A 15,438-nucleotide genomic window follows, 5' to 3' on the forward strand; every position below is an offset into this window, starting at 1 on the left:
TGGTACTATTATTGATTACAGTGTAATTTTTTTAAAAGCAAAAATAGACCCTACATATTTTCATTATTTTAAGGGTAGTTCAAGTTTCAAACTTAATTATCCAGCAGATTCTTGAAACTAAAACCGCGAAAAAACTCCATCTTATTTACTTTTTATAATTCTCCTTGCTACTTTAAGTATTTACCCAACACCGGTTTAGCAAGGAGTTCATCGCTTACACAGAGCCTCTCACCTGCAGCCATTTTACTAGGGTTTGTGCACTTATCAGATCTCAAGCTAATCAGGACTGGGCCTGGCCAGTACTTGGATATGAGTGCCACAGGAAGTAGGGCTAAAGATTCATGCTTCTCTGAGGCATGAACCAATGTCACAGCATAGCATTAGGGGTTTTGTGCTGGTGGATGTGTCGCCTCTCAGATGAGACATAAAACAGAGGTCCACTTGTGGTCATTAAAAATCCCAGGGCATTTTACACCATGGTAGATGTGTTAGGCCTCTGATTCTAACCAAATTCCATCTCATGTAATTACATTTTATATGCATACAATTTTCACTGTTCCAGATGACTTGGTATTTTTCTTCACTTCCTGGCCTATGTAATTGTTTGGTGTTCTTTGTATGCTATAACTTGATTCCATGCCCAGAGCTGGTTTCACTGGTAGGTGAAGTGAAATCAATATCCCTTATCTATTTCAGAGATGTCGAGGTTAATGTCTGTAAAGTATTTTTGCGGTCTCTGAATTAAAGGTGCTACAGCACTGCAGAGTATTATTAAAGGTGCTATGTAATTATTTACTTCATACTTTGCACTTACAAATTCTGTACAAATTATTATTAAAATAAATCACTCTCTTTCTCTGAGGCTCCAGGCAAATCCTAAGTGATGCATTTATGACCTCCCGCAATAACATCCACAACAACACTTCATTTGTAATGTCAGATGAAGACATCACTGCAGGAACAAAGGGGAGAAAGCCAGTTTAGGGGAGAGAACTCAGAACTGATTTTGTGTGTGCATTTTACTCATCTGGAATATAAATTACACACACGTGCAAATTTCTTAAAATTTTAAACTCTTTAGGGCACGGATTGTCTATCCAATGTGGATAATGCATAGTACATTTTTGGTATCAAAAGGATGGTCCGTGAAATGCCTTTTACGCCTAGCACTACTTTCATCCTTATCTTAGAAGATTTCTAATGAGTATGTCACAGTTATAGCTAGGTCCCAGAGCAGTTAATGTAATAACAGGAACCTTTCTATGTCTTAGTAGTTAAAATGTCTATGTATTTTCTTTTCTATGAACTAGATCTGTGCATTCTATTTTGGGCCCTGAGCTTGTAAACATACACACATTTAGTTTTACTCACATGAGTAAGGTTAATGGGACTACTTATGTGATTAAAGTTAAGCACATGAATAAGTGTTGGCAGGGTTAGAGCTTTAGATTGCAATTGTGATTAGTGACCTAAGTGTTCTTCTCAAGTGCCTCTGGATATGTTTAGTAATAATTATTTAAATGAAATGTTAACCAATTGTATAGCATTATGGATTGTGAAACATCTTTCATAAACACCAATGTTTTAAATTGTATACTATTTAAATTTAAATATATTTGTTCTTATTGCACTCATTACTTGTAACAGAATATGCATTTCATGATAATGATCCTATAATATGTGTAACAACTTGCATATGATGAGTCAGTCTGCGGTGCTGCATTCTGGATCAGTGATGTTTTCTTTATAATTTTCTCCTGTTATTATTTTAGTTTCAGCTCAGACCAAGAGCCTGCTGGTACTTACAGGCCTAACTGGAATAGCTAATGGAGAACTTCTCCACTCCATGCCTTTCCCAGACCGATTAAAGTTAATTAACAAGAATAGAAACTAATTTAATATTCTGTGAAAGTAGAATATGTGATGAGCTAGCCATTTTCTGGCTGTGTAATACTGAAAGTCAGGTGAAAAGATACAACAGCATTACATATTGGGAAAGAAAACTGACCTATCGGAAAGTAACAGAGGCAGACTGTTATGTGGGATGCTGCCATAAAGCGCGAGGGCTATAAATGTAGGCCAGTTCAGAGTATTCTTAAGCAACTGTACCCCTCTCTTACAAGTGCCTCCATGAAACATGTCCGCTTTCAGGTCCACAAATGCTAAGTCATGTCAGTAAATGGTGGTCACCACCACATCATTCAAAAGAGACTAGGTTAGCGACCCCATGTTGCTTTATATTTGATTTTTGTTTACTTAGGGCTAGATTCTGCTAATGAATCTACACAAATACCCAGTTGGAACCTCACTAAAGTCAACAGAACTCTGCACAGCACAATGGTCCTTACCCTGAACCTGTCAGCTCCTCTGAACAGGGTCTTTCCATTGGGTGTTGTACCGACACTGAGTGTACTGTCAGTGCTTCAGCAATCATGTCCCAGACAAAGTGCTGCACTATTTTCCAACACAGCATTAACGAAAACCTTTTGATTCCAAAGGCAGGAAAGACTAAACTGATGGCTAATAACGTGATGTCTACACAAAATAACATGAAGAGGCTTTTCTGCCACTGTGTTTGAGTGCTGGCAGTTTCTTTTGTATATTTCTATAACGCAGCTGCACTTAAACATTAAAAAAGTTAATCTCTGCTTAACCTCTGCATTCAAAATCTCAACTCTAAGTCTGTTTAATTTTTTAAAAGTTCAATACAAAACTTAATTTAAAAGGAGGCTGCAATACTCAGCTCAGCAGTCTGAGAGTTCAGAGAATAAGTGCTTGTCACCATGAATAAAAAAATAAGTTCATATTCTTCTAAAGTTTTAAACATTTCATTATTCACTTCCCTGTTTAGAGCTGGGTGCAGTCATCTTGCTCAAAAGTGATGTCATTTGAGATGCTGTCACCAAGCTAGCTTCCAACCTGCTTTAATGGGTTAGGGTCAGAAGTAAAACTAATAAATACTTCAACAAAATGTTTATTTTAAAATACTAAATATCTAAGTTTTTATTATTTAAAGCTGGTTGGAAATTGATTTACAGCCTTTTCCACTGGGCTTCCCAGTGTCACAAAATGACATCACTTTTGGCAAGGTGTTTACCTCCAGCACTAGACTTCAAAAACCCAATAGCCATGAAAAACCACATTTTGCAAATTTTATTGATGGGGAGAAAATGCTTTTTGTCCCACTCGGCCGAGTGCACAAATTTCCTTTCAATTAGTTAAATCAATGTTTAAGAAATCCTCAAGAAAAACAACTCACTCTGCTTAAAGTACATTAGTGCAAAGAGTAACTACCGGATAACTAAGCAAGTACTATTGCAGGTCCAAAAACACAGAGTGTGTTTCAGATACTTTTAGTTGTTTGGTTTGGTTTTAGTGTTAGCCTCTCTTTATAGGGGGAAAAATAATCTTTATTTTTGCTTTTAAACAGAATTTATAACAGTGCTTGAAACAGTAATTTCAAATATTTTTTGCTGAGTTTTACATACTAATTTATTGGCTTTGATACAATTTTTGAAGAATGAATCCTATATAAAACGTTCCCATTTGAATTGTAAATGGGGAAAAAGTAAATGTTTTGTTCGAAGTATTTTTGCTTGAATGAGAATAAGATTTCATTTTGCAAGATATTAAGATTCAAGGTAGACTAATTGTGGGACTCTGGATATATTTTAAGCCTTATACTTATACTTTCCTTGTCCACACTAGGAAATTAGGTTGGTGTAACTACATAGCTTAGGGATGTGACAAATCCACATTCAGGAGCACTGCAGTTAAACCAACCTAGCCCCCCGTGTAGACGGCTCAAGTTAGCACACCCAACTTTCTCCACTTGAGCTAGATGCTTGCGTGAGGCCAGATCTACACTACAGGCTTATACTGGTATACCTATGTCACTCTGGGGTGTGAAAAATCCACACTTCTGAGCAACCTAACCCGTGATGTAGATAGCACTATGTCGGCAGTCAACATAGCTACTGCCTCTCGCAGAGGCGGATTAGCTACGCCAACAGGAGAAGCTCTCCCGTCAGTGTAGGAGTGTCTTCACTTACGCACTGCAGCTGCACTGGTGCAGTGGTACTATTGCAGCTTTTTAAGTGTAGACCTGCCCTGGGAGTGCAAGCACACTGAGTGATCTAATCAGCAGTACATACTGATTATATTAGCAGAGTGATTGGATTAGCTGCTGAGGAGGTCTAACTCCAGCTGCTGCATCCCAACTGCATTATTAGCTCCAATGTTAACTGCACTCAAGCTTCTGCCTGCATCCCGATGGACTAGCTAGCTCAAATTTAGAGCTCAACTTCACTTGATCTAGAGATGTGTGTGAGTGGATGGGAGTCACGTAGAGGCAAAACGCAAGTTATATCTCCAACTAACAATGCAGTAAAGATGAGCCCTTTGAGTTCCTTACGTGTAGATAAATTACTTGCCTTCCTTATCCAGGTGGATAAATTCAGTGATGTTTGTGATGCTCACCTAGTACAATGAGAAGAGCCACAGAAAAGTCTAAATAATTTTTCATATGCGCTTATTCATGCATTGCTATCATGTTTTTGTGGACCAAAAAACCTGTGCTGGGTTTATGATTGTGTTTATAGAAAATATACTCACACACCACTCAGGAAAAAAAAGTCAGCGGGAACTTCCTGTGTTAAAAAAAATTATTAAAATGCTAAGTCTGTCCTAGCCCAATTTTTGCACCATGGCAAGATATGTAATTTGAAAAGTTAACAAAAGGTCGAGAAGAACAAGATCTGAAATGGCTCACACAAAGAAATCACAAGTTTGCAGAGAAGAACTTATTTAAGTGTAACAGAAGCAGGAAGAGAATATGTGAGAGAATATGTAGGTCTGATGGCCACCAGAGTATAAAAAGAGCAGCTGTGAAGGATAAAGACACTGCAGAGAGGCTAGATGATGCCCATACCCTCTATCTCCATTACCAAGGATACTGAGGAGATGCAGTGCCAGGCTTACTTATCTATGCCTCTTCATTCTGGAGGGAGTGGTAGACTTAAGGACATTATTTATAAAAAGAAAAAAGAAAAGGAGTACTTGTGGCACCTTAGAGACTAACCAGTTTATTTGAGCATGAGCTTTCGTGAGCTACAGCTCACTTCATCGGATGCATAGCATATCGTGGAAACTGCAGAAGACATTATATACACACAGAGACCATGAAACAAAACTTCCTCCCACCCCACTCTCCTGCTGGTAACAGCTTATCTAAAGTGATCATCAAGGAGGGCCATTTCCAGCACAAATCCAGGTCTTCTCACCCTTCCCCCCCCCCCCCCCCACACACAGACACACATACAAACTCACTCTCCTGCTGGTAATAGCCCATCCCTCTTTGAAACCTCTCTTTATAATGCGCATGATAATCAAGGTGGGTCATTTCCAGCACTAATCCAGGTTTTCTCACCCCCCCCCCCCACACACCCCTCCAAAAAACCACACACACAAATTCACTCTCCTGCTGGCAATAGCTCATCTTACAATGTGCACAGCAATAATCCAAGTTTAACCAGAACGTCTTGGGGGGGGTTTGTAGGAAAAAAACAAGGGGAGATAGGCTACCTTGCATAATGACTTAGCCACTCCCAGTCTCTATTCAAGCCCAAATTAATAGTATCCAATTTGCAAATGAATTCCAATTCAGCAGTTTCTCGCTGGAGTCTGGATTTGAAGTTTTTTTGCTTTAAGATAGCGACCCTCATGTCTGTGATTGCGTGACCAGAGAGATTGAAGTGTTCTCCGACTGGTTTATGAATGTTATAATTCTTAACATCTGATTTGTGTCCATTTATTCTTTTACGTAGAGACTGTCCAGTTTGACCAATGTACATGGCAGAGGGGCATTGCTGGCACATGATGGCATATATCACATTGGTGGATGTGCAGGTGAACGAGCCTCTGATAGTGTGGCTGATGTTGTTAGGCCCTGTGATGGTGTCCCCTGAATAGATATGTGGGCACAGTTGGCAACGGGCTTTGTTGCAAGGATAGGTTCCTGGGTTAGTGGTTCTGTTGTGTGGTATGTGGTTGTTAGTGAGTATTCGCTTCAGGTTGGGGGGCTGTCTGTAGGCAAGGACTGGCCTTTCTCCCAAGATTTGTGAGAGTGTTGGGTCATCCTTCAGGATAGGTTGTAGATCCTTAATAATGCGTTGGAGGGGTTTTAGTTGGGGGCTGAAGGTGACGGCTAGTGGCGTTCTGTTATTTTCTTTGTTAGGCCTGTCCTGTAGTAGGTGACTTCTGGGAACTCTTCTGGCTCTATCAATCTGTTTCTTCACTTCCGCAGGTGGGTATTGTAGTTGTAAGAATGCTTGATAGAGATCTTGTAGGTGTTTGTCTCTGTCTGAGGGGTTGGAGCAAATGCGGTTGTATCGCAGAGCTTGGCTGTAGACGATGGATCGTGTGGTGTGGTCAGGGTGAAAGCTGGAGGCATGTAGGTAGGAATAGCGGTCAGTAGGTTTCCGGTATAGGGTGGTGTTGATGTGACCATCGTTTATTAGCACTGTAGTGTCCAGGAAGTGGATCTCTTGTGTGGACTGGACCAGGCTGAGGTTGATGGTGGGATGGAAATTGTTGAAATCATGGTGGAATTCCTCAAGGGCTTCTTTTCCATGGGTCCAGATGAAGAAGATGTCATCAATATAGCGCAAGTAAAGTAGGGGCGTTAGGGGACGAGAACTGAGGAAGCGTTGTTCTAAATCAGCCATAAAAATGTTGGCATACTGTGGGGCCATGCGGGTACCCATAGCAGTGCCGCTGATCTGAAGGTATACATTGTCCCCAAATGTAAAATAGTTATGGGTAAGGACAAAGTCACAAAGTTCAGCCACCAGGTTAGCCGTGATATTATCGGGGATAGTGTTCTTGATGGCTTGTAGTCCATCTTTGTGTGGAATGTTGGTGTAGAGGGCTTCTACATCCATAGTGGCCAGGATGGTGTTATCAGGAAGATCACCAATGGATTGTAGTTTCCTCAGGAAGTCAGTGGTGTCTCGAAGGTAGCTGGGAGTGCTGGTAGCGTAGGGCCTGAGGAGTGAGTCTACATAGCCGGACAATCCTGCTGTCAGGGTGCCAATGCCTGAGATGATGGGGCGCCCAGGATTTCCAGGTTTATGGATCTTGGGTAGTAGATAGAATATCCCAGGTCGGGGTTCCAGGGGTGTGTCTGTGCGGATTTGATCTTGTGCTTTTTCAGGAAGTTTCTTGAGCAAATGCTGTAGATGCTTTTGGTAACTCTCAGTGGGATCAGAGGGTAATGGCTTGTAGAAAGTGGTGTTGGAGAGCTGCCGAGCAGCCTCTTGTTCATATTCCGACCTATTCATGATGACAACAGCACCTCCTTTGTCAGCCTTTTTTATTATGATGTCAGAGTTGTTTCTGAGGCTGTGGATGGCATTGTGTTCTGCACGGCTGAGGTTATGGGGCAAGTGATGCTGCTTTTCCACAATTTCAGCCCGTGCACGTCGGCGGAAGCACTCTATGTAGAAGTCCAGTCTGCTGTTTCGACCTTCAGGAGGAGTCCACCTAGAATCCTTCTTTTTGTAATGTTGGTAGGCAGGCCTCTGTGGATCATTATGTTGTTCAGAGGTATTTTGGAAATATTCCTTGAGTCGGAGACGTCGAAAATAGGATTCTAGGTCACCACAGAACTGTATCATGTTCGAGGGGGTGGAGGGGCAGAAGGAGAGACCCCGAGATAGGACAGCTGCTTCTGCTGGGCTGAGAGTATAGTTGGATAGGTTAACAATATTGCTGGGTGGGTTGAGGGAACCATTGCTGTGGCCCCTTGTAGCCTGTAGTAGTTTAGAAAGTTTAGTGTCCTTTTTCTTTTGTAGAAAGTCCTTTGACTTTCTACAAGCCATTACCCTCTGATCCCACTGAGAGTTACCAAAAGCATCTACAGCATTTGCTCAAGAAACTTCCTGAAAAAGCACAAGATCAAATCCGCACAGACACATCCCTGGAACCCCGACCTGGGATATTCTATCTACTACCCAAGATCCATAAACCTGGAAATCCTGGGCGCCCCATCATCTCAGGCATTGGCACCCTGACAGCAGGATTGTCCGGCTATGTAGACTCACTCCTCAGGCCCTACGCTACCAGCACTCCCAGCTACCTTCGAGACACCACTGACTTCCTGAGGAAACTACAATCCATTGGTGATCTTCCTGATAACATCATCCTGGCCACTATGGATGTAGAAGCCCTCTACACCAACATTCCACACAAAGATGGACTACAAGCCATCAAGAACACTATCCCCGATAATATCACGGCTAACCTGGTGGCTGAACTTTGTGACTTTGTCCTTACCCCATAACTATTTTACATTTGGGGACAATGTATACCTTCAGATCAGCGGCACTGCTATGGGTACCCGCATGGCCCCACAGTATGCCAACATTTTTATGGCTGATTTAGAACAACGCTTCCTCAGCTCTCGTCCCCTAACGCCCCTACTTTACTTGCGCTATATTGATGACATCTTCATCATCTGGACCCATGGAAAAGAAGCCCTTGAGGAATTCCACCATGATTTCAACAATTTCCATCCCACCATCAACCTCAGCCTGGTCCAGTCCACACAAGAGATCCACTTCCTGGACACTACAGTGCTAATAAACGATGGTCACATCAACACCACCCTATACCGGAAACCTACTGACCGCTATTCCTACCTACATGCCTCCAGCTTTCACCCTGACCACACCACACGATCCATCGTCTACAGCCAAGCTCTGCGATACAACCGCATTTGTTCCAACCCCTCAGACAGAGACAAACACCTACAAGATCTCTATCAAGCATTCTTACAACTACAATACCCACCTGCGGAAGTGAAGAAACAGATTGATAGAGCCAGAAGAGTTCCCAGAAGTCACCTACTACAGGACAGGCCTAACAAAGAAAATAACAGAACGCCACTAGCCGTCACCTTCAGCCCCCAACTAAAACCCCTCCACGCATTATTAAGGATCTACAACCTATCCTGAAGGATGACCCAACACTCTCACAAATCTTGGGAGAAAGGCCAGTCCTTGCCTACAGACAGCCCCCCAACCTGAAGCGAATACTCACTAACAACCACATACCACACAACAGAACCACTAACCCAGGAACCTATCCTTGCAACAAAGCCCGTTGCCAACTGTGCCCACATATCTATTCAGGGGACACCATCACAGGGCCTAACAACATCAGCCACACTATCAGAGGCTCGTTCACCTGCACATCCACCAATGTGATATATGCCATCATGTGCCAGCAATGCCCCTCTGCCATGTACATTGGTCAAACTGGACAGTCTCTACGTAAAAGAATAAATGGACACAAATCAGATGTTAAGAATTATAACATTCATAAACCAGTCGGAGAACACTTCAATCTCTCTGGTCACGCAATCACAGACATGAGGGTCGCTATCTTAAAGCAAAAAAACTTCAAATCCAGACTCCAGCGAGAAACTGCTGAATTGGAATTCATTTGCAAATTGGATACTATTAATTTGGGCTTGAATAGAGACTGGGAGTGGCTAAGTCATTATGCAAGGTAGCCTATCTCCCCTTGTTTTTTTCCTACAAACCCCCCCCAAGACGTTCTGGTTAAACTTGGATTATTGCTGTGCACATTGTAAGATGAGCTATTGCCAGCAGGAGAGTGAGTTTGTGTGTGTGGTTTTTGGAGGGGTGTGTGTGTGGGGGGGGGGGGGTGAGAAAACCTGGATTAGTGCTGGAAATGACCCACCTTGATTATCATGCGCATTATAAAGAGAGGTTTCAAAGAGGGATGGGCTATTACCAGCAGGAGAGTGAGTTTGTATGTGTGTCTGTGTGTGTGTGGGGGGGGGGGGGAAAGGGTGAGAAAACCTGGATTTGTGCTGGAAATGGCCCTCCTTGATGATCACTTTAGATAAGCTGTTACCAGCAGGAGAGTGGGGTGGGAGGAAGTTTTGTTTCATGGTCTCTGTGTGTATATAATGTCTTCTGCAGTTTCCATGATATGCTATGCATCCGATGAAGTGAGCTGTAGCTCACGAAAGCTCATGCTCAAATAAACTGGTTAGTCTCTAAGGTGCCACAAGTACTCCTTTTCTTTTTTCTTTTTACGAATACAGACTAACACGGCTGTTACTCTGAAACCTGACATTATTTATGTAGATCTAGTGCCAGCAACTGAAGTAGCAGCTGCGAAGTGGCTATAATGCGGCAGTGCGCACTGCCAACGATTTCAGCACCCCCACCCCACCACCATCTTGTTGCCCAGAAGAAGCCAGTTTACTTGGGTCATGTATGTGGAAGGGTTAGTCTATACTCTATGTTACACTAAATCCTATCAATTTCCAAGGGAACTTAACATAATAAGATTTGTAATACAATGGTCCCATTGACACTTAACACACGCAGCTCTCAGGAAACACAAAAAATTGGGTAGAATAGTACTCAAAATGAGTCATTTAGTATGGCTAAAATAGAAACAGCCTAAAGTAAAAGGGAAGAGGTAGGTTAGACTCTAGGAACTTGATTCCCCAAACCCCACAAACCATTAGGCTAATTAGATAATGGCATTTGCCAAGGCAGTTTACTGATAGAGCCCTGCAGATCTGTGGATATCCACTTTATATCTGTGCATATCTGTGTCTGCGGTTGTATTGTTTACCATCTTTGCAGATCTGATGTGGATCCAAATTTTTGTATCTGTGCAGGGCTCTAGCTACAGAAACTTGGTTATCAGAGGTCTTCTAGAGCTACAAAGACTATGACAAGAACAAGGGCTCACCTAACAAAAACAGCACCAACAAATTAAGGGAATATGGCTTCATGCAGTATATTTTCAGTTTATGAAATTTACTGCTGCAGGTCATCATGTATCCAAGGTCTATGGCTGTACTTTAAAACAGATGGATATTTTATGACCATTAAAAATATTTTCAGCTTTGCAGACAAAATAAAGGTAATCTAGCCTCATGGTTCAGGGCCTGAAGGAGGTCATGCTGCAGCGGTCAGGAAGGTGCTTGCCCTCCCCATACACAGCATAGCACCATTAGCTTGGTGGCACATCTTCCTCTGAAGTAAAAGATATTGGCCCCTGTTATAGGCAGGATAGCAGACCTGATGGATCAGTGATCTAATCTGATTTGGCAAACCCTACATCCTTATTTAACAACTTAAAAGTTTAACATAGAAGACAGTCCTGAACCAGCACATGGAGATGAACTAGATTGGGGTGGCCAACCTGTGGCTCCGGAGCCACCTGCGGCTCTTCAGAAGTTAATATGCGGCTCCATGTATAGGCACCAACTCCGGGGCTGGAGCTACAGGCGCCAACTTTCCAATGTGCCGGGGGGCGCTCACTGCTCAACCCCTGGCCCTGCCCCCACTCCACCCCTTCCCGCCCCCTCCCCTGCACTGCCCTCGCTCCTCCCCCTTCCCCCCAAAAGCCTCCTGCACACCACAAAACAGCTGATGGGGAGGGAGGGGAGGCACTGATTGGCAGGGCTGCTGGTGGGCGGGAGGCGCTGGGAGCAGGGGGAGGCTGATGGCAGGGGGGGCTGCTGACCTATTATTGTGGCTCTTTAGCAATGTACATTGGTAAATTCTGGCTCCTTCTCAGGCTCAGGTTGGCCACCCCTGAACTAGATGCCCCAGGGGCTTCTTCCAAAGCCTAAATGTCAAGGTCCAGCAGATTTTGAAGGATTCACCGGTCGAGTGGTCTGGCAAGCAGATGCAGGTTATATAAAGTGATGAATCAAAATTATTCTAGGAAAACCATGTGGTGATCAAATGAGATGCAAACCAGATAGAACGCCAGTGAAAGGCTGATTTCATTTTTTGAAACTGAGGAGTCTAACTTGCATGTACATAACGACTGAGTCAACGCAACTGCCATAGCAAGTGCTATAACAATGTCCATATGTTTTTCTACCCTCTTTCAGAACATTTTTTGTTTAACAGGATACCTAGAAAATTAAATACAAAAAAATAACCTTAAAGATCTAATTTAAACTAAAGGAAAAGCAATAGTTAAAGACTGCCAAGTCTGTCCCTAAATCATCCTATTGGGTCTAGGTAAGGCAGCATATTTGAGATCATTCTGCAGCTCTAAGGAAGGAGTATCAAGTATAATGGAATTTCCTTTTAATGTCTCGCTAACATAGTTTAATATTTTTTTCATTTAGCAGGATAGCACATAGATGAAGAAAGGACATTGGACAATTAAGACAATGAATATGAATGTACGAAAGTTACAGTACAACAGGGAAAGAGTAGAACTCAACAAACCAAGGATGAAGGCTGGTCTGGTGTAATGAATATGGATGAACAAATGTTACTATATGGGGAGAACGGTAAAAAGGTAATCATGTATCTTCACAGGTATCTCAGCATGCTAGAAGACTGCAGTAGAGTAACTGCTCATTTGACTCTCTATTTTGAACTTTTTCCATCTTTTGATTATGAAAAATCTGTATTTGAAACTCGTCAATAAAACTGGGTACAGCCACTTTCATGTCTACAAATCCATTTGCACTGCAGTTTGTGCAGCTACAAAAATCACACAAACACTTCTCTGGAACTTGTATCACTTGGCAAGGTTTGCAAATTAAGGAGGGAAATTACCAGTTGCATGGACTTTTTAAAGATCTGTCTATGCCTAATTACAAGCTCAAGAATAAGAAGAAACTTAAGTTTTATCAACAATATTTGGTCACTGCTTTCTGCTCTTCAGTGCCAAAACAGAGCTAGCAGATGCTGTCCAGAGGAACACAATAAAAATGCAGGAAATAATATGTGCACGTATAATTCCACTAACCTAGATGCAGTGCATGGCATCACATTTATCATTTCTATTTCTGTCCCTCTCTCCTCTGCCTATTGTTTCTCCTCTTCCTCTCTACCTCGTTTTGCTTATTCTCTAAGCCTCTTTCACTGAAAACATTGGCTTCTTTTACAGCCACTGAATCAAAGCTCGTTGCTATTGTGTTCTCTTCCCTCCCATCCTCCCTTATTAATTGTGAATACTTTCTCCATCCCAGTCATAACTCCCCTCTCTTCTCCCCCCATTCCACTTTCCTCTTCCCTGCTTGTCTGTATCATGTGCTGCTCTCATTTTCTTTGAACAGCTCTCCCCTTTCTCCTCTAGTCATTCTGTGGACACCATGAGCTACGAAGTGACACTTGTTATTGCAAGAGCTACCAAGGGGGGGGAAGAAGAACTATGCAAGGAGGTGTGGGCAGTGCAGGCTAAATAAATGCGAAGACGGTTGAGTTAGATTACCCACTAAGCAGAACTATATTTTCTTATGTATTATATGTAATTCATATTTTTCTTAATTTGAGGTTGGTATTTGTATAAGGTGCAAGACAGCCATCCCGGGAGATGGAGTTTTATCTATAGAATAGGTATGGCCTGAGAAATTGTACTTGTAAAGTTTCTCAATGCTGCCTCAGTCATGACTTGGAAACACCATTTCTAGGGGCGAGAGGATAGGTTCAGTCTGCACGGGCCAATCAATCCTTCCCATCTCTGCTCAGGCTGCTAATAATCATGCTATTTGTGATTTTTTTTCTAAATGGATGGGGGCTCTTTTATGCTGATACTGGGAAGCTGACTGCAACAGAGACCAAATCCATCTCACCTAGGCCAAATTAGGACAATTACTTAATCACTACTGACCTCTGAAATATTTTCAACTGTGACCCAGAGTTCAAAGCTAATTTAACCTTTACTGATCCCATGAGATACCCAGTTCAGAAAGGTACTCAGAAAAGTACTATAAAAAAAATGAGTACGCTGTAATTTAAGTGCATGCTCTAGGAAGCCTTACAGCTATAACCTAATGCTTTTGACCTCTCACCAAGAAGGTTATGAGATTGTCTGCATACCCAAAAGTATTGTGAAGAAAGATGCCAGAAGCTTAGCGCCACCAGCCCTACAGAAGTGCATATATGATGCTAACTTTATTGCAACACCACAAATTGAGTTGCTATTGCCAATTCTGTTAAAGTAACTAAATTCTCTCTGAAAAGCCTTTTGAGATTATTAGTATGAAAGAAACAATATAAAACAAAATTGAAACTAATATTTCTAATACTTTAGGCTGCTGAGATCAAACCCAGGCAGGGGAAGCCTCAGCTAAGAATCCACAAGAGCGAGACTGTCTTCAAAATATCAGCACTGTTAAAATGACATAACTAAACTTAAAGTAATAAATATAAAGTATTTGATAAGATAAAGATTGAGGAAGAAGACCAAGATCAAAAGAATCTGTTGAGGAAAGCTCAGCCCTTTCCTATAAAATACTGTGATCCTCCTAACACCATGAGCTTTTACGAAGTGTAAACGAGTGTGAAAACACCCCACAAATTAGGGTTAATGGTCAAGAACACCAGCCCCCTCAGATACCACAAGGTGAAAAGCACTGGAATCATTAGCCATCATGCACCATACAGTATTCATAATAAATGTCACTAGGTACTCATCAGTCCCACAGGGGCCTTACCTGTTTCCTTTGAATCCTGTTGTACAGCAGCACAGTCCAGGTTCTTGCACAGGCTAAAGAGCATATAAGTATTGCATTTAACCACCACCTGTTACCTACTGTGTGTTCACCGACCCTTCCGGTACATTTTCAGCATCAGGAGATACATGCACCATTTCCTCTTCCAACAGGAACTGTGTGCAAAAGCCTATGCTGAAAATTTACCTCACTGGATATTGTGAATGTTTGTGTTGCAATGAGGTATGTATTATCAACCAATATTTCGCATGGGTTCAGGCGTCAAAACGTACAAGGCCTTGCAACCCAAGGCAGCTGTCCTGTGTATAGAGGTATATAAAAAGATAGCTCACTTAATCCTTTCATGCCAGGAGTAGGGATTTTCCCGGAGCGACATCCATTGCCGGCAATGGACGCACCAAAATAACGTCGGCATCAATGAGTTAACCACCTCTGTCCTCTTTTCACCTATTATATTTCTCATGCATCATCCAGCTTCCCAACCATCTTCCTGTTTCTTCACAGTATGCACGCTATGTTCTCTCCCTTCTTCAGCACGGAGTTGAAAATGGAGTTGAGAAAAGGAGACACATGGTCAGCTGGTGATGTTAACAAGCTCCTTGCTGCCCTGAGAAGCTGGATGGAAATGGTTGAAATTACAAGGGGGTCATCATCAAGATCGGGGAGGACATAGCTTAAGTTACGAGATTTCACAACCTCCCACCCACCCCTCCTATGGCACTATTATTGCAGATGACTCAAGTTCCACAACTCAATGAAAAACCAGCTTTAAAGAGCTTGGAAGCACCTGAAAATTCACCTTGCTGTCTTCCTGCTTTGGTGATGGGACAAAGTTGATGGGAAGACACACCCAGCTCCCACAGAAAGTCTAAAGGATCAGGAGACAGGGTAACTATGCATCC

The 15,438-nt window shown here is 42.3% G+C and overlaps 1 protein-coding gene across 4 annotated transcripts in view; it reads right to left on the reverse strand.

The window, feature by feature from the left end:
* The window catches only part of SETD2 (SET domain containing 2, histone lysine methyltransferase), a 138,164-nt gene that overhangs the window by 71,865 nt on the left and 50,861 nt on the right, over positions 1-15,438 (reverse strand). Inside the window, exon 14 of one of the 4 annotated variants that reach the window (XR_012638355.1) lies at positions 14,869-15,151. The exons of 2 other annotated variants lie outside the window; for them this stretch is intronic. The gene's annotated coding sequence lies outside the window, so the exon portion shown is untranslated. The remainder of the gene's footprint in view (positions 1-14,868; positions 15,152-15,438) is intronic. One more of the 4 variants, XR_012638356.1, reaches the window with a different exon arrangement.

This window comes from Natator depressus, chromosome 2 (genome assembly GCF_965152275.1).
Source record: "Natator depressus isolate rNatDep1 chromosome 2, rNatDep2.hap1, whole genome shotgun sequence".
NCBI lineage: Eukaryota > Metazoa > Chordata > Testudines > Cheloniidae > Natator > Natator depressus.